The following is a 26643-nucleotide window of genomic DNA, read 5'->3' on the forward strand; positions in this document are numbered from 1 at the left end:
TCGATTCATTATATTAAGCCAAAAAACATGAAATCTCAAGGAAACTCAAGATCCATAGCACTAAGAGAATTCGTGCTTATAAAATATGGCATGACATTAAGCAATGGTAATGTACGAGTCATACTATTGAGCTGAATGAGTCATGTCCCACATTTCTCTACTAATGTGACCAATCATGTATGCCAAGAAATACACTAGATCTAATGATTAGTATGCCTTGTGAATGACAGGTTGGATCATATTGATTTGGAAAGAATCAAAGAATATAAATCAAGTAGGTTTCTTGGTGTCTTAGGAGGAAAAGGGAGATAGTATTGTTAGTATGGAAAACATAAATGTAAGGGTTACATTGATGTTAAGTTCCACATTAATAAAGACGATATCATTTACAACTGGATTCATGCTTCTAATGAGTAGTGAAGTATTAGCTAGGACGAGTACCAAGTAATACACCATAATGTATTTGATAATAAACACAGAGTATAATGCATCCAATTAGAATCTATGTGACTAAAAGAGATTCATTAGTAACATCATTGTTGAAATTCAATCATTGATGATCCTTCTGAGGTTCTTGTTACTTTGAGGGTGAACTTACCTCGAGTATGGATCCCAATTCACACAAGCTCACATGACATATAATTAGTAAGTAGAAAAGTATTTGATATTGGGTCGAATGTGAATACATCATAGTTAATAGAATCAAGTTAGAAGGTAATATTGTCGATCCATTCCCTAAGCCAATGTCACCGACCATGTCTGATAGTTAAACAAAGTTAAGAGGTATTATATTTGAAAAATAATTGGTTTGGGCAAACTTAGTTCAGTTTATTTTGAATTTTAGAACTTAAGCAGTAAAAGTTTTAATTTGATATGGTGATTATTAAGTGGAGATCTTAATATATGATAAAGATCAATCATTGCAATTAGCTTGTCACCGTGTTCTTCTTTTCCATGTTTTGAACCTTTTTCCTAAGTATTAATTTACTCAAACCTCTAAAGTTAGTCATACTCTTAGAAGTAAGTAGTGATTTAAGACTGTCATGAGTGTTACTGGACTGTCCAAATACATTAGACATTGCACGGAGATTGTGCTAACACTCATGAATACTTGAAATGGAGATTTAAGTATTGGAACAACCCGTACTTAGAAAGTTACTTCATGGATCAGGTCATGAGAAATTATAAGATGATAATATCTTTTATTCTTTAAACCAAGATGCATATAGGGTTTTGGTTTACAAGTCTGTTATGCATTGTTTTGCTCTAAGGTTATCCACAATTGGTAGTCATAAAGGGTATGTTAATGTATTATGCGGTGAGTAGAAAAAAGCTATGTAGTAAAATTTTATTTGTTCCTTCTCTTAACTAGGGAAACAATATCCATGGGGTTCTTAATGATGTGTTCCTTCTAATGTGCATGGTCGGGTTGTGCCACCCTGAATTCAGGAGGCCTAGAAAGGAAAGGAAACCTCAAAAGAGGAAGTGACTCATCGAGTACATGGATGACTCGACGAGTAGGAACGCGATTTTGGTCGCAGGTTAAGTGACCTACTCGACGAGTCAGAGGACTGACTCGGCGAGTTGGCCAGGTTTTCGGAAAACCCTAAATCTAGAGTTGGTGCCCTATTTAAGCATCTTATTCTCATTCTATCAGCCTCATGCGTAGCCTCCATTGCCCAGAACCTGTCCCACGAAACCTTAGTGCTCTCTTTGAGTGTGTGAGACTTTATTGAAGGATTTAGAGTGTTCTTGAAGTTTAGAAGAAGAAGAAGAAGAAGAAGAAGGAGGTTGGAGGCCCAAGGAGAAGGTTGTAGATCCAGGAAGTTTGCTTCATCTTATTCAATTTCTGGTAATCAAGTTCATACCTTGACTTCTAGTTTGTTTGATCTCCTTATGTCCCTTTTATGGAGTTTATGGTCCAAGGAGGATGTCTTGTGGCATTTGGACGTCCCCAAGCTAGATCATTCCAGATTTAGAGGTGTTTAGAGTAGTAAATACATAAAGGTGGGAGCTTTATGCCATTATACTTCTCCATGCATAGATTAAGTGGTTATTATGACCTTTTGAGCAAAAAGGGCCATGCATGGGTGCAAAGGTAGCAGCTTTGTGTGATATCACGACCCTAGGAGGCCATATCTATGTCTTGGATGCCTTGAGCTTGTCTGAAATCGTATGAATAGTGTTGGGCATAAAGACACTCGGCGAGTTAGTTGTGGGACTCGGCGATTCATGCCAGTTCTTGCCCAAAACCCTTCTGTTAAGGGTACGAGTTAAGATTGGAAAGGGACTCAGCCAGTCTGAGTCCATAATGGTCATTAAGTTCATCGTACTCGATGAGTTCAAGGAAGAACTCGGCGAGTCTAAGGCAATCGCCTTAGTTATGAAGATGGACTCGACGAGTTTTTTATACAACTCGGCGAGTCATAGTCTAGACACATTCATATGTGGATGATGAACTCGACGAGTCGGTTGAAGATGGTCCTGATGGTATGGTTGAAGGAGGACTTGTTGAGTTCTTGCTAGACTCGACGAGTTGAGTCGAGGGATGTATTGGGTTGTAGGGATATGAACTCGACGAGTTGGTAGACCAACTCGACGAGTCAGGTCAATCGGATGTTGGCTTTGACCAAGTTTGACCAGGGTTAACTTTTAGGTTATTGTGGTCTAAATGTTGTTTGGGTATTGATAGTTCTGGAAATCGAAGGGTCAACAGTTCAGAAGTGTCGGTTAGCAGTCAGAAGTGTTCAGCAAATCTTTAGCAGTGCGAGGTAAGTCTCCTCACTATGTGTATGGGTCTACGGCCACAATGCCGATCCATTATGTTCATGTTTATGTTTTGCTTATATATAGAAGGAAGAGCAAGGGGTTAGCCCTAGGCACTTATTAATATATGTTTCGGGTTACAACCTGATGTCGGGCGAGGCCCGAGGAATGATAGGATGCTAGAGGTCTTTGTGATTCTTGCATGTGTTGGTATGATAGAATCCGGACGAAGGGTCCAATGTCGGGGTAATCCTGAAGTACGTTAGATAATAGTATGTTTCCGGGTCGGGGGTCCGATGTCGGGGTGTTCCCGAGGAAGATTCTTATGTAGTGCGTTAGATTATACTTGTTGTCTTCATGCTACTTGTATGTGCCTGGTAGGGAGGTGAGTGTGGGCGAGGTCCCGTATCTCATCACTAGCTGAGTGTGGATGGGGTTCCATATCTCAATATTAGCAGAACAGGGGCGAGGCCCGTGGTAGGAAGGATGTGAGTGTGGGCGGGGGCCCGTATCTCACTACTAGTAGCAGTGTGGATGGGGTTCCACTACTTCAGTAGCAGACCAGGGGCGGGGCCCAAGTTAGGCGAGGCGTTAGATCAATGTATGGTTAGGGAATGTTTATGTATGTTTTAGTACGTTATTTGATTGTATGTATGCGTATGGCGGGCGAGGCCCATAGACAGGCGGGGCCTAAGGGAAACATATCTGTATACTGAGCGGGGCTCAATGCCAGGTGGGACCTGATGCCAGGCGGGGCCTGATGATGGACGGGGTCCGATGGCAGGCGGGGGCCTAGTATGTGCTTATGTGCTCAGAATTCTATATGGCATGTTTGGATCAGTAGATATGTATGGTATCTGGTAGGTTAGGGAAATCACTAAGCTTCATGCTTACGGTTTTCAGTTTTGGTTTCAGGTGTTTCCGATAGCAGAATGAAGAGCTCGGGATGATCTCATGGAACACACCAAGAAGTTTAGCCTGGGATGTTTACTCTGATGAAATGAATAAGTGTTTTGAGAAAAATACTATGATTTGTCATATAATCCTTTGTAGTATGTTTGAAATGATATAATGCTATGGTTAGTAATATTTTTAAAGAAATTTTTAGTCATGATTTTTGGGATGTTACACGGGTACTAACTGAAATTGATGTGTTCAATTTATTAGTCGGATGAAGTAATCATTAATCTCTATCGAAAACAGAACTTTGAACACCCAGATTGACCCTTATCCTTGTCTCAGGTTCTCACTGATATCTAGAACAAAGGAATAACTAATCACTTATCTAAGGTATGAATCATGATTATATCAGAGTTTGGTAGTTGCATTGGATAACTAACTTTTTGTTGATTGTTTGAGAAGTATTAAACCTCGATAGTTGATGACTTGTCCAAGTAGGAGACTGTAGAAATAGTGTCCAAGATCATTTACAATTGGTAATAATTCAAAATTATAACGGGGTCCTTTTTGGTTGCTCTCATGACACAAATGAGAAATTAAAGAAATAGAATTAAGCAAAAATTTAGTTGATTAATTTATTAGGTTTAATAAATTAATTAGAAACTATTTTGGAATTATTTGAGAATTAATTAATTCAAAGGGTTGAATATTAGTTAGTTAAAATGCTGAATAATTAGAATATTCCAGAACCCTTAAGGAATTAAGGGAATTTGAAAATCTCCATCACATATGAGATGGGAGATGAAACTTGGAAAAGGCTTTAAGGATATAAATAATGTGTTAAGGGTTTCATTTCTCCTTGCACATTGGCTTGAGATTTTGCCAACTTCTTCCCTGCCTTTCTACGGGACGAAATTCTTAAGCCTTTCTAGGGTTTGTAGAAGTTTGTCCCTCTTCTAGTTTTGTTTTGGTTCTCTCTTTGGATTCTTAGGTGTGATTACATTAGATGGATTCTCCATTGGGTCCTCTCATCCAAGCAACATGGTTGGATCAAGAAGGTTCAAGAAGGATTCAAGAAAATGAATATCAAGCTACAAAAGAGGTTAGTAATTTTGTATTTCTTAGTAGATTTAGAAAATGAATATCAACTAGGGCTTTTTCTCCATACGGTTTGCGGAAAAATAGGTTTGAATCCTCTAAAGAAAACTAACTACCGATTCTTGGAGAGGACACTGATGATAACTCCCTCCCACCGATCATCGTCATTGTAGTAGGCGTCGACCTCATTGCCTCATTGCATTCTAGGTTTGTGAAACAGAGTTAACCGGTGTGGTATATGGAGTTGCAAGGGATATGCAAAGTCGTGATGACCTAGTGAACCATCCATTCACTAAGGATGTGGGTTACGTAGATGAGCCAAAAAGTAGCATACAGGGTTTCGAGTATTAGATGAACAAAAAGGTAGTTCTTGGCTTAATGAGGTGGTGGTTTATTGGTAGGCATCTGAGAGTACATGTTGGCGGAGAACTTGGTGGAGGGATGTATGTAAGCAACTCCAAAGTTAAGTAGGATCCAAAAAACATTGTTCATAAGTCTCACGCTTATATACTCTAATAAATGAAAATCTATTTTGTCACGTCTCAATCTCTCATAAGTTTTGACACTTGTCATTTTGTGGTATTTTTGAAATTAATAGTATCCATATGTCAATTTCTAGGTTTTTTTAATTTTTAAAATTAAAAAACCACATAATAAATATAATGACAAAACTGAAAATTTGGTCCCTATGGTATTCAAAAAACTTTGGATAGGGTCCAAAAAGTTTTCAACTTGCATGGAAAGTCCAAAATCAAGGTTTTTCTGGGTTTTTGGTCCAAAAAACTTAAAAAGACGGTTATGCCCTTTTGATTTCTTTTTCCCTTTTTCTATAAGTATTTTAATGCTATTTTGACTTGGAATTTTTTTTCCACCCCTACCCCACGGTTCTCTCTCTCTCTCTCTCTCTCTCTCTCTCTCTCTCTCTCCCTTCCTCTTCTCTATCCTTCTCTCTCTTTTACTCTTTCTCTCTCATTTCAATGGTTGAAGTATCTGAGACCAAACATTAAACATGGCGAATTTTCTGATGATGAAGATAAAGTTATATGTGTCCTCTTTGTTAGCATTGGTAGCAGGTACACTTTCTCTTTCAAGATTCTGTATTAACGGCGATTTTATGGTATTTAGCACGCAAAAATGGACATTTTTTTCAAGATCTCTCAGATGTGAATAAGTATGCAGAAATCTAGAAGTTTGAATAACTTAATGTACAGGTGGTCATTAATGGCAACACAGTTACCAGTAAAAATGGACAATGCTATCAAGAACTACTGGAACACAAAGCTGAAGAAGAAGATGATGAACATCTTAATCACCCTACCCGAACTTAGAAAACCTCATCAACATCTTCAATGTTTCACTTCTTCAACAAACTGCATCTACCCATCACAATCGATTTTTCAAAATAGTAACATCAATGTTAATGTTCCATTATCATCATCAATATCATCATCTCCATCATATTTGTACAATACAAATACTTCTAGCTACCATGATCAAATCTTATCTATCCCATCTAGCCCTAGAATTAATGATGCTAATCGTCAGCATCTAGTTCTCCAATCACAAGATCATGGATTTCTCGGTTTGGTTTCCACGGAGACTTACCAGTAGGAGGTAAAAGACAGTTCTACCCATGTCTTCTTTGGAGGTGATCAAGCTAGTTGCAATTCTAATTCCGATGGGAGCAGCTATTATGAGTATCGTAGTACTGTTGGTGTATATGATCAGCATCGTAACAACCTGAGTGATTCTTACAAGGAATTTGGTGGTCATTATGATAAGGAAAAAGGGTATTGTGAGGATTCTTCATTATACTCCAGTATTGAGGAGCTCAAGCAGATGAGAGAGAAAGAGTCAAAGAGAGAGAGAGAGAGAGAGAGAGAGAGAGAGAGAGAGAAATGGGTGATAGAGAGAGAGAGAGAGAAAGAGAGTACGGTGGGGTGGGTGGGGGTGGAAAATTCTTTTATTTAAAAGTCAAAATAGCATACTTATAGAAAAAGGGAAAAAGAAATAAAAAAGGCATAACCGTCTTTTTAAGTTTTTTTGGACCAAAAACTCAGAAAAAACTTGATTTTAGACCTTCCATGCTAGTTGAAAACTTTTTGGACTCTACCTAAAGTTTTTTGAATACCACATGGACCAAATTTGCAGTTTTGTCAAATATAATATATAAGTAAAATATTAAATGTAATAAATATGATCATAAATTGCAATAAATACGTTTTTTTTTCCTTTCTTATTTTAAAATTTAATTTTAAAAAATACTTAATCTTTGCATTTTGATATTTAATTTTTATTTATTTAATTTATATAATAAATGGATCTTATACCTGGTTAATATTATATATAACTCTTATATTGTTTAAAAATTGAAAATTGGGTCAAAGATTTTTGGGTTAAATTATATATTTAACCCTTTTTTGCGTTTCTCAACCGAGACTGGTTCTTCACCATCGTCTCTCCACAAAATCTAGCCTTAAACATGAAATCAGTAGGATGATAACATTATATGGATGACAATGATACATGAAGCAAGATTTGATGTTGAATTTGTGGAGGGTATAGATGAAGGTTGCGACGAGGAAGATGAGAGACGTACTACTGTAAGATATAAATGCAGAGTCACACATACTTTCTTTCCACCTCTATACGCATCCCTAATCTCTGTTGATAATAGAATACATCAAGTTAAAGATCAAATTATTATTTTCAACATATATTAGCGTCTACACCCAGCTTAACAACCCTCGATGGAGGATTAGAAAATTCAAATTGCATCTACCATCTATTGATGTGAATTAGATGTTTTGTTTGTGTCTCAAAAATACATGAGAGAAACGTGAAAGCCTCTTAAACCAAAAACCAATAGTTTGTTTGGCGAGAATAACATCACTGCTTATTTGATTGGTAAAAGATTAGATAGTCATTAAAGACACTATTAAAACACTAAAAATAATCATAATAATAGAATAATCACCAAACGAAACACGAGATAATAAGTTTAATATCCTTTAGTGCGACCCTTCCACTTGGAAGTTGGAAGTCAAGTTCTAATTTAGAATAATTTTATCTGCATTCAGTCAAATATATTAGTATATTTCGCCACAAGAGCTTGGAGCCCATATATGTTGGTCAAAAAGATATTTGGAATAAAGACCTCGATGAGAATCAAATTAAGAAGGAATGACAAATACCCATAAGCACAATATTGGTTTGTTCAAAAGACAGCACGCAATATATGAGGGACATATTACCGGTAGCTTTTATAAAGATGTTATAAAATATTACAAGTTTAAAAATCTACAAAATTGTATTTAAATGAATTAACTAGTTCAATTAATATGATTTTTGAAAAAAAAAAAAAAAAAGAAAGAGTTATGTGATTTGATTACTAAGTGAAATATGAGCTTTTTTTCCACAATAATCATAAACTTAAGGGTTAGAATTTGAAATCGAGGTCTCGACAAATGAAATATGGGTACACAAATAAGCCAACTAGGACACTCATAATTTTAAGTAGGGTGAACAAAAACCAAACCGTAACCGAAAAACCACAATAAAACCGAAAAACCGAAACCGGAAATAAAACCGATGGTGTTATTTTAAATTTTAAAAAACCGTAATTTTTTGGTGCTGTGTGGTTTTATACTCTGTAACCACACCGAATAACCGAAACCGCACCGCAATATATAATATTAATTGAATAAAATTATATTAGTAGTGTTTACTGTTTAGGATGCTAATTTATCAATATATGTAAAACGATCATATTTTGTATATTCAAAACATAAAATACTTATTTATTAAAATAGATAACAAATGCATAAAGAAAAAAAAAATAAAAAAAAAAACTTGGCTGAATACTCTCACATTCCAAAGAAAGGAAAAAAGAAAATTGGCTGAACACTCCCACATTCCAAATCGGCCAGATGAAGAAAGAATAGAGAAACACATCCTTTATTTAATGAAGACAAAAGGAAACAAGTCGGAATATGTGTGCTTCATTTTTAGAGACCTATTGCACCGGTTTTTTCTAGCAAACTCGATTAAGCCACTTTTTGGCATTTGGTTTACTTACAAAACTCAGTTTTTAGTGGTTAATCCAAACCTTTTTTTTTTCTAAACCTTCCGGTTTTTAGTGGTTAATCCACACCACCAAAAATCTTGGTTAAAAACCAAAACCGCACTTGTCACAAACTTACAAACTAAACCCGCACATAAAACTGCAAACCGCACTAATCAATTTTATATATAAAGAAACCGCAAGTTCTGTTTCATGGTTCTGTTTGGTCAAAAAACTGCACCAAACCGCATCATGTTCGTTCCTAATTTCACTCATTTTAAAAGTAATAGTCAAGTAAAGCCAATAGAATAAGTATTTTGGTCTAACGCCGGTGTGATAAGATGATCTCCTTTTAAGATGTTAATGGTTTAAGTTCCGTTTCAGTTATATATGATTTATGAATAGTTTAGAGTATGTATTAGTTGCAATTTGAAAAAAAAATGAAAACTGATTTTGTTTTCATCACAAGGTATAACTCATGATACATAAGGTAAAACCCATTAATGCAAAATGATAATCAACTTGTTCAAATAACTTAATACTTCCATCGATCTAAGCCATTCTTCATAGAAAATAATTTTAAACAACTTAATACATCGTGTTACGGTCATAATTTCAACATGCAAGAGTTGTCAAGTCAGGGTTTATCATTTACCCTTTTCAATCTATCATCAAAACCACATGCATGTATGTAAATGAAGCTATTGGAACTATTACAACACTTGAAAGTACCAATTTCATCTAACATTTTTGGATTCCCCTTTTAGGTTTCATATAGTCGTAAATTTTCACCAACCAAATCAAGAACTAGAGAAGGAATCAAGATTTCTTACATTTAAAAGATGAATCCTTGTGTTCTCCTTTGATTCCCTTTCAAGATTGAGCTCCAACTCACAAAAATCGCCTTTTATTGCCCCTCTTGTGTTCTTAGGAGTATGATAAATGGGGTAAAAGGACGATTTTATCTCTAAAAATCCATTTTTTTTAAAAAAATTATGAGCTCCAACGTGTTCACACCGTGTAAACAAATAAAACGCATCACATTCTTGTGTTTCGCCTGACTTTTCGACTCAACTTCAGACATCCAAAACTACTTCATACGAACTTGTATTTTGATAATTTTTATATCCATGCGTTCGTATTCGAGTCAACTACAATGTTATCATACATCATATTTTTAGTTATACTCTTACATATAAAAGGTTATAGATCACATGCTTTGCATTCACCTTTCATATATATACTTTAGCAAAATACATGACTTAACCTTTTATTCAACTAGTAAATATATTACACCCTTCTTAATATATAAGCTATAAGAAACATGTGTTACGATAATCATCATTTACTAAAGTATATAAAGAATAATTATTCTTACTTTGCTTAAAACCATAACGAATTAAAAAAAGAAGTTACTTTTTCATTCCATTTTGGTGGAACCTATTTTAATCCATATAATGATTTTAAAATTTACACACTATAGTTTCATTTAAAAAAAAATAATACAATGAAAAAGACATATACCCATCTTTATTTAAAGTTCCATATGGAAAGGCACATTTACATGTAACTTATATAAAGTCCAACCGCAATTTATTACAATAACAAATAAACATATAGCAATAATAAGCTTACCAATAAGTGAAAATATTTCATTAAAATCTATACCCTCACATTGATTATACGTTTTACCCAATAACCTTACTTTATGACCGTCTATCTCACCATTAACGTTACATATTATCTTGTATACCCACTAACACCTTGTTGGTTTGCAACCAATAGGGAGCTTAGTATACTCAAGTTCGATTTATTTATAAGGCCTCGATTTCTTCATTCATTCGTCGAATCCAATTAGGATCAGAGCAAGCTTGATTATAATTATTTGGTTCAATAATTTTATTGAGGTAAGAGACAAAACAACGATAACCAAGTTATAATAAAGAATAGTTTACAACTTTTTTATACATCTTATACTTCCGTATAAAAATATTCATCGAATTTTCTAGGAATATTAGACACTCTAGAGAATCTTAATACTACTCTCAAACTCCCTAAAACAAGTACCAAATACTAATACAAAATTGAGCTTTGGTCACGGTTTTCTCAAAACAAATTAACCACGGTTTTTTAATTCATATGGCTACAGGTCATTTTTATGAAGTTTTAGTATTTTTAATCACATTTTAGCTCAATAACTATGACCATTACAAATTATATGCACTTATGTAGCCATAGTTTATCATAAGAATCGTGACAAATATGTGTCACAATTTTACATCGTGGCCAAAAGTCATTAACAAGATAAAAAAATGTGTTTTTTATAAGTCACCAATTGTCATGAGAGAGATATGGTTGGACCATGATTATTAAGGTAGGTACTCGTGTAGCCATGGTTTATCTAATTTGTTTCCAAAAGCAACCAAGTCTCATCATAAACATACAAAACTGTAACAACTTGAAAGTCTTTTACTTCTTTAGGAAGTAAATAGGAAATAATGTATATTTAATGCTAAAATGGTGAAAGGAAAGTAGAATGCTATTTAGCAAAAATCAACGAATAGTCAAGGATTTGGAAAACATGGTGTGTGGCTGTTAGGAATGGCATGTGTAATGTGTTTGTGTGACATCTACGATCAGAAACACAGTTCATAACCAATTATGAATCGCCAGACACGTGGAAAGTATGCATGACATGTGGCATAAGACGGTAACACGAAGCATGATCCTGAATTGAGACATAGACACGACGCTTCCATATCTTTGATGCAGTGTGTAAGCATGTATCACAATCTAATATAAATTGTTGAAGTGCTTTCTATGATAATGTGTTTTTCGTATTGGAACATATAAGGCTCGAGTGACTACTCATGACTATAGAAGTCTAGGCTCGAGTGACTACTCATGACTATAAAAGTCTGTATCAACGAGAATATATTAGAATACAACTCCTGAAAAAGATACGGTAACTTCTCATCTTAATATTATATACATATGATATTGTAAAGTAATTATGAAAGGGTTAATTAACAGTTGAATTTTGTGTTGGAATTCTTAGTCAAATCAACAAAGGTTGTAAACCTTTAAGTATGGAATAATTATAAATAAATATTTTAGATAAAAAGTTTACAGGGTTAAACCATTTAGCAAATGTTTTATGCTATTTGATGAGTTTAGTAACAAGTGGTTACTATGTTCAGATAGTGGCCAGGAGAATGATCATTGCAATAGATACGAGATTTAAGTTTGTAGTAACTAGTAACAAGTTCTGAGGAACTTGGTATGTTGTCCAAATAGGTTTGGACAGGTGATTAAGTATAGAGGTAGCAAAAAATTGAAGATTATAATGGAGGTTAGTTTTACTAACTAGTCAGGTTAGCACATGTAGATTTTCTGGGTACATAGCACTATTTATATGGTTAAGGTGTCCCTATATCTTTCTATATTGTTTATAAAAGGGGAACCTTAGTATTAAATTGGATTAAAAAGATAGCATGCCTCATGATTTTAAGCTTTCAAATGGTATTTAGAATTAAAAGGGGCATTGCTAGTTATTTGGCTTATATGTTATGTATGTTATTTTGTAGTAATGAATGGCTAATATTTAAAAGGTTAAGTATTATAATTCTAGAATATGGCATGTATAGTAATATGTGAAGTTACACAATGTATGATTACGTGAAAGAACTGTATGATAAGAGTATTGTTGAAAAATATATATGCCTAAGAGTCATTATAAAACAATATTGTCAAATAATATATGACCCTAAAGGTCACATTAACAACAACTTGATACAGATTATTTATTATAAATTGATTTTAATAAATATTCAATAAACTATAATTAATTGAAAATTATTTATTTCTTGGAATTAATAATTTTCATTAGCAAGTAACATATTAAATCGTATGAAATGATTTATTAAGTCATGTAAAACATTTTAGACTATAAGGGCTTTTGTCTTTTACGAAAAGGTTAAGGTTTATACTTTATAAAGGAAGTTTATAAAATTCATAAACTAGTCCTCTTTTTTATGTCCTGAAACCATGGGTAGAAAAGAAAAAGAAAAGAATGCCTTTTGAGTTAGTTTAATCAAAAGTATACATGTATTATGGAGAATGAGGGATAATTAGGATATAGGGACATGATGTGCTTAAAGTGTTAAGGACTTATGGTCCATGAAAGAGTTGTATGAAGTGTCTTTTACTCTTTCTTTTCTCACTTCTTAGAACCACAAAATGCATCTTCTTCTTTCTTCTCTCTATTTTTTGTTAAAATACTTGAAGAATACTTGCACTTCTACTCTCTCGAATTTCATACTTTGGTTATGAACTTTAAGCTTAGAAGTATAAGAGTTTAAGGACTAGCATCTACATCAAGTTGAAGTATTGTTGGTGGGCATAAAGGAAAGAGTTCTACTCACATTCTTCTACAACTTCCAAGCCTCCCCTTGAGGACTCAAATACTATAAAGGGTGTTATCTTCTTCTTCTTCCTCTTTGGTTGTTGTTTACTTTCCAAACTTTGCAAGAAGATTCATGGTGGGTTGTAACAAGTTTATAATTGTTAAAAATATTAAAGTATTTTGTCGCCAAACTCTTAAGTTTTTAAAACAAATTTTGAATAAAAACCCAATAATTGGTATCAAAGTCATACTTTCACGTTTGGTTAGATTTTATGATTTTTGGAAATGTTGGTTTTTGGAAAATATAGATAACTAGCTTTTGTAAGAAAAGTAGTTCATACACATTTTCTATGACAACTTTGTAATTGTTATGGTATGTGACAATTTATCATGCATATTTTGTCACTTAAAGGTGTATTAGAAAAACAATTGTGGTTTTATTTATATGTTTATAGTTATGATGTGTATAAACTAGTCATGGACCCTTGTATTGTTGTATGTGTTGTTTTGTTAAAAATGTTGTAATAATTTATTGATTCATATGGTATGTAATAATTAAATAGTTAGTTTTCTTTGTTTATTTTTGTATATAGTAGATTAGTTTTAGAAATAATTTATTTTTTTCCGAAAGTGTGCTAAAAGTGTTGTTGTTGGCCTAATGCTTCATCATATTCCTTATAGTGCAGGCCCTAAGGCAAAACTTTCCTGATAGGTTGCATGTTGCTTATTTTAAGCCGTTTTAAGAAGTTTTCAACTTTTTTTTTCGAAGCAATTGATGTTTTCTCAAGTGGGAGCTTCTACAACAACATCACTAGAAGTTCTTTTTTTGGTCTCTTAATGTCCCTTTAGGAATGAACTTGGTATTTTTGTGTTTGCTTACAAAAATGTCATTAGATGGTTGGTTTATACACATATGTTTATGCATACATATGTTGTCTATTTTATAGAAATATTTTGTGTGGTTGATAAATTAGTTTTTCACAAACTCAAACAATTTTTTGAACAAAATAAACATCACATGGAGTTTGAATTTCAAAATTTTAACATGTGAACATAAGATGTAACTAGTTATTGTTTTAAAATAAAAATATGTTTTATAAAAAACATTAATAACGAAAAATTTTGAAATACTCAATTATATGTTTTAAAATGGTAATTTGTAACTTATACAAACTCCAAATATATAAGAAATAAACGGAAGTTTTATTAAAGATATAAAAGGTTCTAAAGCGCTTAAACTCAAACTTAATACCAGTTATTAAATTTAAAAATGATACATGTCAAATTATATAGAAACTAGCTTTTCATATAGAACCTTTAGAAGTGATTTTCTTTTTTCAAAATTCGTACCAAGGATTATTATATGCATGTAATAACCATGATATCATATTTTTTTTTTAAAAACAGAATTATAAAACATAAAAATACCCCTTATAAGCCTCAAAACTATGCAATTAGTTTTGAAGGTACTCACACATCTTTTGATGCACTAGTGAGATAAAGGATACCTAACCGCTTAATGTTATCTTTTGATGATTGGGGTGTATTCGCGATTTCTATAACCAAGGTTTAGGCCAATTACACAAGTTTTTCAGATTGGATGATTTGATCGAAAATCTTTTGTGATAAAGTTTTAGCCCATCGGTAGCAAGTGTTGCCCCTGTGGAAAAACGGATTTGCGCGGACAAGGTTTGAAAACTCAAACCTTGAATTAAATAATGACAATGGTTTCTAATGATCTTAATTCCAGTCAAGTCTAGATAAACTAGTCAAGTCTTGAATAATATAACTCGATAAAGTGCTCAAAATAAAGTAAAGAAACGTAAAGTATGAAAAATGAATATTTGACAACCCAAAGTTTATTCCGTTACATTACCCCGTTACCGTTAACGGAATATTCCATTTTATAAAAGTTCCGTTAATTTGAGGTCGTAACATAAATAAACGTTTTATTTATTTATATTATATGTCGTTAACTTCGTGATAAAATAAAGCAAAAACACTTAGATTACATTTCCATATTAATTTGGAAAAAGTTAAATTTTATTACGACCACTAAATCGGGTGCGACCAAAAGCCCCGTTTAGCGACAGTATTGGGTAGATTGCCACTGAGCTCCAACTCCAACCCATATATAAGGGGGAATGAACTTCATTCCACCCCTTTTCACTCTCTCTCTCTATATACTCTGTCTCATACGAGCCCGATTTCGCCTCAAATCCGCAACCAAACACCTCCAAATCGTAAGTTCTTGTACCCTAACTTATCCTAAACATTATTAGCTATGACTTTACCCCAAAATTCGACCATATAAGCTGTCAAAGAGGAGTTTACGACCCAAGAACACTCTAGGGCCATAAACCCTTTAAATGAGGCCAAAATGACCCAAATTTGTCCCTTTGAGCCTAGGAACCAATTAAGGATTTAGCCTAGGATTGTTTTCCGCTCTTTAGGGTACGTATACTTATTTAATTAGTATTAAATGCACTAATTGTATGTCAACATATGTTATCATATGTTAAATAGGTCACTAAGTGTGTCCAAGTCTTTACTTGACACCGAGCACCCAACCGGCACCTTCGTCGGATCCACTTACACTAGGTGAGTTCATACCCCTGAATGAACCTTTTAAATGTTTTTACATGTTTTATAGGGGGGAATACAAGTTAAACATGCCAGTTATCATATCAATCACATGTGATTGATAACCCGCATGCACAAGGATTTACCACACTGTAAACTGTTTTACCGAGTAGGATACTATAAATGGTTTTCTAAAATGTTTTCACTTGTTCAAAACTCTTACTTATATTGTTTTATCAAAGTTCATTTTAAACTGGTTTATGAAAAGTTTCCAAAGAATTTCTAAAGGTTTTCAAACTTATTTTACCAAAGAACACCAAGTTGTGATTTTCTCAAGTACAAAGGTTTTCTTCCATGTTTTGATACTCCCTCTTAGTTTAAACTCTTACTTGATAACGATTCACTTCGTGATGCGTTTATACTTGTTATTGCCTCTATTTCTCTTATACTTGTAGTCGCTTATGCCAATTAGACGCTCTTACTTCACTTGTTGTTGCTTCTACTTCGTGATACACTTATATTTGGTACGCTTATACTTCACGATTCGATTATCCCACACTGTACGCTTATACTTCACGATTCGATTATTCCACACTGTACGCTTATACTTCACGACTCGGTTATTCCACACTGTTTGTTTACACCCCATGATTTGATTATTCCACACGATTCGGTTATACATCATGATTGGGTTATACTTCACGATACGTTTTCCACTTGTTACACACTCAAACGTAGTTGGATGTATGCCTATGCTTGTATAGATGCATATAAATAATGGTTGAAGGACTCAGGAAGGCTTGTTCGCCCTATTTCCTTTTCTTCGTTGAGATGTAGTCTGGTGGGATCGGATGTCCGTCCGAATGTCATTTGATCATTAGTTATATATTATGTACACAAGCATAGACATATAGGTTTACATTATTCAGTTCAGTTATGAGTCTCTACCACTCGTTTAACACTTGTATTGGAAACCCACTACCCACTATTTGGGATGCATCTTCGGGACACGGCCTTCTCCGTCATCTAGTTGGTAACCAGAGTCTCCTGTAAGGAGAGCGGACATTGTGTGTATAGATCTATACGGGATTGACACCCCCGCACCCTGACTGCTAGCTACAGTCCACGGCCTACCAAGCCAAGGGGTGACAAATGTTACATTTTATAGACGCTTGTAGGGCGTCAGGTACTCTAGTGTCGGTTAGTATGGTTACGAGTATCCTAGGTTACCTTATAATTCATGGCCTTAAGGTAACGGTATCTTACCAGCAATTTACACTGTATGCTGGGAATCCACTCTCAGAGTCACACTGTTTTTAGACCTTGCTAGCTGTATCTTTCATTTGATACTGTCTGGGGTCTGTATTCTTTGTTTTAGACCTTGCTAGCTGTATCTTTCATTTGATACTGTATTGGGTTTGTATCCGCTGTTTTTAGACCTTGCTAGCTGTACCTTTCATTTGGTACCGTCTGGGGTCTGTGTCTCTTTTGTTAGACTAAGCCAGGTGTGTTGTTCGTTCGATACTCTCCTGGAGTCTATGATTCCTCTTGCCTTAGTCAGCAGTCTTCACTGCTGAGGCATATGTTATTTTCCCTGATTTCTCCTGCTTTCTTTAATAATCAAATTTTGTATTTTGATAGTGATAGAGATTAAGGGAAAACTACTTTTTACCACATAACTCCGTCCAGTCTTGGTAGAAGACTGCTTTTATTAAAGAAAATATAGGATTTTCTGGAAAAGACACTAATGTAATGGACACTCTAAAACTACCACTTTTATTAAAGTTATTTGGATAAAATGACACTAACTGCTTATGAACTCACCAGCATTTGTAAAAATGCTGATACTCGCTTTTCAAATAACTTGTATTCTCAGGTCAGCATTAGACAGGTACATTCTCGGAGTTGTTGATGAAGATAGCTTAGTACCAAACTGCACTTATATTATTACCTGTATTACTTTGTTGTATTTTAATGTAAACCATGTAAAATTATTACTATTAATGCAATGGTTGTTGTACTTTGATTACTATAATGCACGTGTTGTGATATTTGACATGACGTCACCCACCCCAGAACGTTTCCGCCGTTCCGATTTTGGGGTGTGATAGAATAGTATTATGAACAAGAAGAGTGTTAGAGAGAAATGATTCACTGAGTAATTCTTGATTTGATTGAAGTGAAATTGTTACCATTTACAAGGTTGACACTCCTTTTATAGCCAATGAGTTACAAAAGACAAATACAAATAAAGTGCACATGGAATGAAAATCAAACAGCATGACATAATCATTTTTGTTGATCTTGTCGGTTGTACGACACTAAATAACAAACTGATAAACAACGAAGTACTTTCACTTATGTCAGAACACTATTGACTAATCTCGGAAACAACATAATCTCGGTAGTCTATTTATCTTTGAAATCTTCTCATCTTGGACCATACACCATCTCGGAAATATACTTAAGCTCGGATTGACTAAAGGGCACTTTTCGTGCACTAACAACCCTCCCTCCTTGAGGTTGAGGGTTTATGTCCCTTTTGAGACATATGTCGATTTAAAGGAGTAGTTTATGAGTAGATTAGATTTGTTGTTCCAAAAAATGAAGAGAGTTCTGAGGCATAGATGAGGTTAAAAATGTCAATTAAATTTTGTTATTAGCGATTCCATAAAACTAGAAATTATATAGTACAATATAATTGTTAATCAGTATCTACCTAATTGGATTCAAATGAATGAGATAAAGGATAGCTAACCATTTATTTGTTTTGCAACTTAGATCGTAAAATTTGATAATTAATGTTTTTTTTAACTAAAATGGTATTATTTAGTAAAGATTCAAATATTGAAAATACTAAATGAATTTTGTTAAAATTTGTAGATGAGAACTAAATCCAATCTCATAACCATGCATCACTTTGATCTTGATAATCAACATGAATATTTAACATTTGATGAGCATTATATTATTTAGTAGACGTGTGTCTTGAGATACAATATCCAAAGAGAAAATAAATTGTACATTCTTAAAGGACATATTCCTAAACAACCTAATATTAAGAATAAACCTGAGCATAATGTTTGGTGGAAGCATTGCATTGATTCTGAAGATGTTTCAAGAGTGATACTGTATTCAGATATTCCAGACCTCTGGAAGGAACTGGTATGGCCACATGGCACTAAGTTTGAGCTAGCCTCAAAAGGACCTAACTACTATGTTTGAGCTAGATAAAATGATTTGTATTATATTTGCTTGGAAAATAAATATATCATGTATGTCATATTATATAAGACAAGGTATATAGTTATGTTGTGAACATATCATAAGATACCAATTAAATACATGGGTTAATCACTCGATGGCTATAAGAACATTCTAGGAATATTAAGAAGAACTAAGAGATTGTATATGAGATAATTAGTTTAGAAGAAGATCTTCATGTAACGACCCGTGTAAGATTTCGAATTCAAAATTGATAGATATAATTATGAATTATAATTGGATTTTGACTTCATTATGGAATGAAGAATAAGTTTTTTTTGGAATGATGACCAAGAAAAACATGATATTACACAATCTTCTTCAAAAATGAGAATACAATACTACTTTTGGAAGTTGAAATCAAATATGATTGGATGAATGACTTCATTGAAAAACTATGTTTATTTCTGCCATTCACGGATCACATAGAAATCATTGTGACTTCGAGAGTATATTTAATCAATCTAATACACTCTATGTCACGAAAGAACATCAATCATATTCTCCAAGATAATTAACTATAATTAGTGTATGTCAAATGTGGAGTTGATAGTATTCGTAGAATTCACAAAAATTACATTTAGTCAAACCCTTTAATAAAGTCCTTTTTTGGATCTAAGTATGAACGGACGCACTTCAACTATAGGACTTCATTATTCTAGAAATGGGATTTTAATTCGCATTTAGTATTCGAATATTGGAAAATTGTAACAACAACTATTACATAATGCTTTTGATATACTGAGATATGATCATCACATTAATACTTGTATTCTATATTAACATGTTTAATCCAAGAATAATCTTATTATTCTAAAAGTTCATTGTCAGTTATAATTTTGGGAACAATTATGAAGTAACACTAATATGAATTGGATTGGTTGATTCTTACCAGATGAAAGTAGGCAAGTGGTTGTAACCAAGTTTTATAGGTACTTGTCAGAGAACTAGTATTGAACTGACCCACATCAAGCGTCACCTAATGGATCACTATCGTGAGTGATAATTGATAACATGTACTATATTTGTGTCCTTAACACCTGAGACACATAGAGGCCTAGTGGGTCTTAAGTGTAGGGAGTGTTATGCTTTGATATGGTCAAATACTGATCCTTAAACGAGTAGTTATAAAAGCCATTTTTAGGTATGGTGTGAACTATGCAAGAGGATTATGTAATCAAGATGAGAGTTGTTCCTTTTATGTGTTGAGAGTTAGACATCTAAGGAGAATGGTTGACTTTTGGAAAAAAAAAAGTCGCTAACTAGGCAATCGTAGTGCTACATAAAGTAGGAATTATGGAACAAAAAACACCTAAAACGGAAATCATATGAGAAGGTTATTACTTTTATAAAATCATAATGGTAAGAAAACTAGTCGAAAAAAGGAAGTCAAAACAAGAAAAAACGACCAAAAGGAAAGTTGTAGAGAACAAAGAGACCTATAAGGATATATAAGAGTCATAGAAAAAGGAGTTTGTACATGAGAGTTACATATTTTCAAAGATTAGAAAACATCCTTGCATGCACCCACATGCAATGCGCGACACGCATTCTGACTCTCCGATCCTCCAGGACACGGATGACGTGGCACCATGGGTATAGGACATGTGTCAGCATCATGATAGTTCGCATGCACACTGCATGGCGTGCAGCCCAAACCCTCTATAAATAGAAAGTATCGACTGATGTTTTCTCACACCTCAACACACACACACACACATCTCTCTCTTTCTCTCTAAAATTTAGTGGCAATGATTCCCGAGCATATTTCTAGTGTCAAACTTATGTTTTTTCTACCCTACATCAATTCTTTCATGAATTATAGGTGAGTTCACAACCCCATTTTTTCAAACTTTTTTTTGGGGGGGGGGGGGGTGGGAATACATGTTTAAAATGCCACTTTACATAGTTATTACTAACTGTAGTTAGGTACTTATGCTTATAACATTAGGATGATATTATGTCTGGAAGATACTCTGCCCAAACTCTTTAGCTAATATAATACCTAGTTATTATATTGAATCATAATGATCGATAAGATCATACATAGTCGTCATGTTGGCTAGTTGCCAGGAAATGCTGAAACTCGTTATTATAGTTACCCTTTGGATAAGCTTTGTACCTAATGTTACTCTGCCCAAATACTCGGATACACGAAACACACTAATTAGACATATATGTATCAAATAAATAATATATATAATAAGTAAACATGTATCAATACAACACGAATAACAACACAACTGACCAGGGGAGACCTCCATAACAAGAGTTAGATAAGACACTATTCATCAACATGCTAATAGATTTTCAGCTAGCTCCCCACCTATAATCATTAAGTCTTAAGTGAGGGAGAGAGATATGTATAGATCTATATGGGATTGATAGTCCCACCTATGGTTGGCTAGCTACAACCTGACTGCAAGACAAAGCTGCTGATGTGTTATTTATGCACTAGTTTTTTATTTCTAAAGTCCTATATAATCTCAACTAGTCTTAAACACAAATAGGCAGTGTACCTAGTCTTGAAGTAATATAGTTGTGGTAAGAAAGGATGTCGAACACAAGGAACGGGAATGGTCTAGATCAAATAATTCAAATGTTAATTAAATTAAAAACAGAAAAGTAAAAATAGGGTTTTTGTTTAAACTAAATTAAACTAATTTACGCTCAATTAATCAACGAAACTAAAGAACTAAATGGAAACAGTAAATAAGAAGTACTTCCACTAGAATACGAATCCCCTAAGTTTTTATGTTTGATTTGTTAGAAGTGAAACCGATTAATGAATTGATTACCGAATTGTAATATGACTAGTTATCTTGATCGAATTTCCTAGTACTATTATTTAATGAACAGCTAACACAATGATTATGCAATTAATAAGCACATAATTAATTCAGTATATTCAAACTATGAACTATATGATCTAGTGATTTCTTGTCAATGATTGTGAAAGCATAAAGATTTGCGCGGACAAGGTTTGAAAACTCAAACCATGAGTTATCTTAAGATCAATGTCTACTACTAATGATAAAGGTCCAATTAAGTCTAGTAACCAGTCTTGTCTCAAAATTAAGAAGTTCAACAAAGTGTTGAAAATGATTAAACAATAAGTATGAATACTGTAAAGAGATTCAAGACCAATAAGAATGTTAGAGAGAATGATTAACTGAATGATTCTTGCTATTGATGAGAAAGGTGAATGTTGTGCACATACATACTAAGGTTTTAACTACTTAAATTGAAAAGGAGTTACAATAAGACAAATATGATAAGTGCATGGACTAAAAGAATCTGAAGATCAAAAGACTGACATAATTGCTTTTGTAGATCTTGTCACATGTACTATAATATCAAACAATAACATAAGAACAAAACAGTACTTGCAACATTAAATGCACATTACAGACTCAAAATAACAAGTAACAAAAGATGCATCTCGGACAGGACTTCACTTTCGAATAAACTTCATTTTAGAAGACTTCTCACTTCGAAAGACTCTCACTTCAGAAATTCTTTATCTCAGATTACTAGAGGATCATCACTTAGCTTCATCAAACACAAAAAATAAGCACTTTGAAGGATTACCGATGGCTATAAAAGGCCGATTGTCCGAGATTGATTGGACGGGCAGTGGTGGCGCCTACACAAACCACCTTAAGGATTAATGATGGCTCCCAGGGCAAGGATGAGGCACCTGTGGTGAAGAGTAGGTCATTTTAGGTGAACACTGATAAGGCTCGTGCAACAACGGATGTGGTTACTGGTACGTGACTTATTCATATATTTTATTGCTTTCCTTATTTATGCTCATGATTATATCTAATATTGTATAGGTAAATTTTGTTGGATATGGTGTCTAAGCCCATAACTATAACTGAGATGTACTTGACCCGATTGTAGCATGGTCCTTTTGGGTTGCCTTCACCAGTGCAATTTGGTATGACGGACTTCTAAGTAAGGTTATTTATGATTTATTGATATATTACAAGTATAATATTTTATATGAAATCATATTATTTAATTAGTATTGATCAAGAATTAATTTGGAATTAATGTTGTGATAAAAAAAGACTAATTAAATATATAGGGATTGATTGTGTAAATCAATGAATCTTATAGTGTGGGATAATGATCCATGGTTATTTAGGATGGGCTAAACCAATGAGACAATCCATGGAGGTTGACCCATGGAGCCTAAGTAATATGAAAGGTCATTAGGTTTTGCAAGGTGTAACCCTAGCATTTGCTACACTATAAAAGCACACCCTCATGACTAAAATCAGTTGCCACAACATTCTTGGAGAGTGTGAATTGATTTTGTGCTAAATAAATTATTCTCCCAAGCCTCCTCTTGCATATTGGTGTTTTTGAACCATTAGAGGCATCACACTTGAGGTGCTCAAGCTTTCAAAGGTCAAGAACTACAAGTCCTTCTAAGAGGTAAGTCATCTAACTAGTTATGTTGTTTATTTGACAATTTGTATGCTAGTTAGGATATATGCTTTGTAAAACTGAAAATGTGCATGTATAATTAGAGAAAACATAGATACAAAGCCTTTAGGGTTTCATGTGCACCATAGGAGTGTTATTGTGCTCAAAACCGAATAGTGGTATCAGAGCCTAGGATTGTTTTTTGTTATACTTGATGCCTGTTGTTTTTCAAAGTTGAAAATTTTGATTTTTTTCCTCTGACTGATGAACTCTCTGAGTCCACTAGCTAACTCAACAAGTCCAATCAATAACAAGGGCAACTCGACGAGTCAGTTAATGCACTTGTTGAGTCCATGGATTTGGTTGCAGAATTTCGAGTTTTGTTAGCCTAGATTGGATTGGAATCACTACTACAAACTGTTTTACATCATTAACTCCGTTTTTTATGATATGGTAGTGAGTATGCTCATCCAATCACAAGATAATTGTCAAAGTTTTAAGATAATTGTTGTTTTATATGATAAACAAAGTTGCTTGCAAAATGTTGACTTGATATTAACTTATTTATGAGTTTAGCTAGATCAATCTTGAATTATATGATAATTTTAGTTGCTGAAAAATTGATCTAAATGATTTTAATGACCTCCATAACTTTTCCTCAAGTTATGGAAAATGAAAAGTATCATCTTTAAAAGTGCATTAAACTCATAAGTTATGAATTCCAAGAGTCATCAAAAGATAGTTGTCATAATTCCTATCATAGTTGTTAGTTTATATGTTAAGCCGATTACTTGTATCATTTGATTTGAAACTATTTTGCCTTATGAGTTAGTTTAGATCATGATTAAAAAAATTATATGATAATTTTCCTTGTTAGAATTGATCTGAATGTTCTTTAATGGGTTCCATAACTTGTCCTTAAGTTAAGGAACATGAAAAGTCTTGTCATAAATGTTTTAATGAAATCCATAACTTGTCCTCAAGTTATGGAAAATCAAGAGTCTTTTCATAAAACCAGCACTCTCATAACTTATAGAAATAATGAATTGTGACAAGTTTCAAAACTTGCCCTCAAGTTTTGGAATTTGTAAAGTCTCACTAATGAAACTTCAATTCCAAACCCTAGAGTTTTAAAAGTTAAAATTCAACCCTTATACTTTATAATATTATAAGTTTAATATATATATATATATATATGTGTGTGTGTGTGTGTGTGTGTGTGTGTGTATGACAAGTCAGTCTTACCATTAGTAGGCCTCATTCACGAAGGCGGTCTATAAGGGGGTATAAGGTTACTGCCTATAAAATGGCGGTGTAGTGGGTGTCCACTCTCACCCACCGCTTCCTTGAATGGTGGAGGGTCGTTAGCCGAACGGGTAGGATAGGACATTAATTATCATTAAAATTATAATGATAAATATAAAGTAACTAACCTTATATTAAATTCTCAATATTAGTTACTTTATGAAAATGTGAAAATGGTGCTAATCCATGAAATTACACTTTGCACCTTGTTAAGTCGTTAGTGGACCGTGTGTGGTTAACCGGCACACTAATATGTGACTAACAATGTGTGGCAAGGGGTAGTTTGCTGTTAATCATAGATCAATGGTGCATGTGTGGTTAAACGGCACATTGATTAGGTGATTTGTAATAATGAGTGTACCAAGCTAATTTGTATGGTTATTCACACATTGTTTGTGATCCTCGACATCCCAATCACAAACTTGAAGGGCACAATCGAGATTTAAACATGCCATTGAAAAGTTCAATGAATCTTAAAGGGTCTAGGAATTTCAATCCAATTAAAACTTAATAATACATTTCGTTTTTCATGGTGGAAATTGGTAAATCGTCATTTACCTACGTTCAAATATTTTACAATTGGATTACGACATCCCTTTTCGCAATTATAAAATATTGTGTTGGGTCCTAGTCTTAATATTTCATTTTGGGTGTTATATATAGGACTTAAATCAACTAAATTGAATTTCTCCCTTTATATATGTTGGGTCAAAATATGGTTTATACTTTACTTTTCTGGGCAATTGTATTTTACTGTAATATTTATGAATTTTTGGTCTAGTTTACGGCTGAGTTTACGGCCGTAAACACCTTACGACCGTAAACTCATTTACGACTCATTTGTTTCCGGCCCATATTCCTAGTATAAATAGAGGTGTTAGGGTGAGGAGTAGAGATTGATGAACACGAATTAGTTTACGGCCTAGAGAGAAGAGAGAAACTAGAGAGCATTTTGTGTGAATCTTTTGTATCCGGACCTTTAATTCATATCAATTCATACGATGATTCATATTATTCTTCTTCTTCTTCTCTTCTATTTGATTTGACATCATCCCTTTGATTGGGATTTCGCACCATCAAACGGATCTGACTGATACACGGGCAGATTAGGGACTTACAATTGGTATCAGAGCCAAGTTGTATCAGTCAAAAGGATTTATTGTTTCATCCAAATATCGAATATTTTGTGTTTACGGTCCAAGCTTACGACCGTAAACACCGAGTTCTTGGGCCGTAAACTCTATTTTGGAGCATTATTTGATCTTATTTTCGAAATATTTTTGAGTTTTTGGATAGATCTCGCAAAAATAAGAGGGGGTTTGTTCTTCGTGTTTTTCATAAAAAGGGGTTTTTGATCGAGTTTTGGAACTTCAAAGTCGAAAAATTGTTGTTTTTCACGAAATCGTTGAAGAGTTTTCGGCCGGAGCTTACTGCCGGAAACAGTTCACGGCCGGCGGCGGGGTTCCCGTTTGCGGCTAGGTTTCCTGAGCTTGCGGCTCGGAGTTTGCGGCTCGGTTGGAGTATACGGCTCGGATTTCGGCTCGGCTAGGGAAGCCGGCTAAGCAAGCCGCACAGCGTTTCAATAAAAATAAGGGCGCGCAGATTTTAGGGGGTGCCGGGATTCGAACCCGGGTCTCCTGCATAGACGAACAACGTCTTACCAGTTGAACTAGCTTGAATCTTGTTTTATTACTCCGAAATATTAAACTTAAACACCTCCAGTCGCATCCAACTTTCGAAATTTTGTCAAATTTAACCCAAAAACTCAATTTCTTTTATTTTTAAATTCCTTTTTCATTCAAAAAATATATATATATAATAA

At 33.9% G+C, this 26643-nt stretch overlaps 1 pseudogene; it reads left to right on the forward strand.

Annotated features, from left to right (window-relative positions):
- Window positions 1-4672: 4672 nt before the first annotated feature.
- LOC111897193 (transcription factor MYB74-like) lies at window positions 4673-6744 on the forward strand (annotated as a pseudogene).
- The last annotated feature ends 19899 nt before the right edge of the window (window positions 6745-26643 follow it).

This window comes from Lactuca sativa, chromosome 5 (genome assembly GCF_002870075.4).
Source record: "Lactuca sativa cultivar Salinas chromosome 5, Lsat_Salinas_v11, whole genome shotgun sequence".
In the NCBI taxonomy this organism is placed as follows: domain Eukaryota; kingdom Viridiplantae; phylum Streptophyta; class Magnoliopsida; order Asterales; family Asteraceae; genus Lactuca; species Lactuca sativa.